We start from the raw sequence: 1,623 nt of genomic DNA on the forward strand, positions 1-1,623 counted from the left end.
CTGTGAAAAGGGATCCCCAGGCCCTCTTGATGGACAATACCTTTTTTTCACCAAGTCACCCCCATTTCTAGTGGCCAAATGTTCCAGCTGCTGAGCCCCCTCTCCTCACCTTGTCACCCTCCACTCCTTTTGAAGTCACCTCCAAATCCACCCTTCCTAGCCGATACACCAGGTGGTTGTCTGGGGGGCCCTCTGTCACCTAGAAATAAGGAGCGTCAGGGTTTTTTTTTTTTTTGCCTGGTTGCCCCTTATATTTCCTTGGGGACAGCTGGTTGTTTAGATCCAATGCCCTCCGATCCAGTCAGCCCCCCGGAGTGGAGTGCACCCACGTTGTCACTAGTCCCCAAAGGTGAACAGGCCCCCTACTAGTCGAAGCGCACCAGTTTGAGCTTCCTGCGACCAGGCTTCCTTATCCTCCCTAGGACTGCCTATAGCACCCCCTCTTCCTTCCCCGACGCCCCTCAACCTGTCCTGTCCTGTTGATCCGGCGACGGGTGGTGCTGCCTTCGGCTCCAGGCTCCTCCCTCCCGGTCCCTCGCAAGCGGAGCTTCCCCCCGTGCCCGTACTGACACCCCAGACCCCCAGGAAGGAGTGAGGGTGTCTCCGCAGAGCGCCCCGGTCCGGCGAAGTCGCAGCACTAGGCCAGGCGGCCGGATTAGGCGGAGCGGCGGCAGCGGCAGCGACTGTGGGAAGCTGAGGCGGTGGCGGCGACAGCACCTACCCCTCCTCCGAGAGCCGGCCTGGGGGCGGGGCAGGGGGCGGAGACGTAGGGAAAGACGGGGGGAGAAATTCGGCGGGCGGAACCCCAGGCTTCCTTGGAGGCGGGGAGTGGGGCGGGAACCGAGGCTGGGCTGTACATCTCGGGGTTCAGAGCAGGAGGGACTGGGAGGCGACTCCACTGATCGAAACTCTGAATGTGGAAAGATTGGCCTTAAGATAGACGGAATGGCTGACGCCCTGAGAATGGAGAGGGGAACCCTACTGCACAGGATAGGAGTGAGGACTTAAGTGGATAAGAAAAAGGGGAAAGAATTGGAGAGATGGTGGTAGTGGTGAGATTGAGCCTGAAGCAAAATCCGGCCTCTTCATATCCCTGCTTTTGTGGTCAGCCAAATTGGTTAGTCCTGGGTCTGCTAACCTCTCTCATTTCCGTGTTCTCTCAGCAAATAGTCTCCCTCTGTGTATTGAAGGAGCTCTGGTAGTGTAGTGCCTAAGGCACTTGACTGATAATCAGAAGGCTGGCGGTTCAAACCCACCAGCCACTCCTCAGAAGGAAGATGAGGCAATCTACTTCGGTAGTGATACTGCCTCAGAAACCCAAGGAGTTGGGTCCCACTCGATGGCAAAATAACAACAACATGTCTATTGAAGAAGGTCTGGTGGTGTAGTGGTTAAAACATTCGGCTGCTAACCAAAAGGCTGGAGGTTCAAACCTACCAGCCGCTCTGCAGGATTAAGATGAGGCAGTCAGCTTCAGTGAAGATTTACAGCCTTGGAAACACTATGGGGCATTTCTACTCTCCAATCCTGTCTCTAGGAGCTCTGGTAGCATAGTGGCTAAAGCACTTGACTGCTAACCAGAAGGCTGGCGGTTCAAACCCACCAGCCACTCCTCGGAAGGAA

The sequence above is a fragment of the Orycteropus afer genome, unplaced genomic scaffold (assembly GCF_000298275.1).
Source record: "Orycteropus afer afer isolate SDZICR_OR568_19922 unplaced genomic scaffold, OryAfe1.0 scaffold00330, whole genome shotgun sequence".
Taxonomy (NCBI): domain Eukaryota; kingdom Metazoa; phylum Chordata; class Mammalia; order Tubulidentata; family Orycteropodidae; genus Orycteropus; species Orycteropus afer.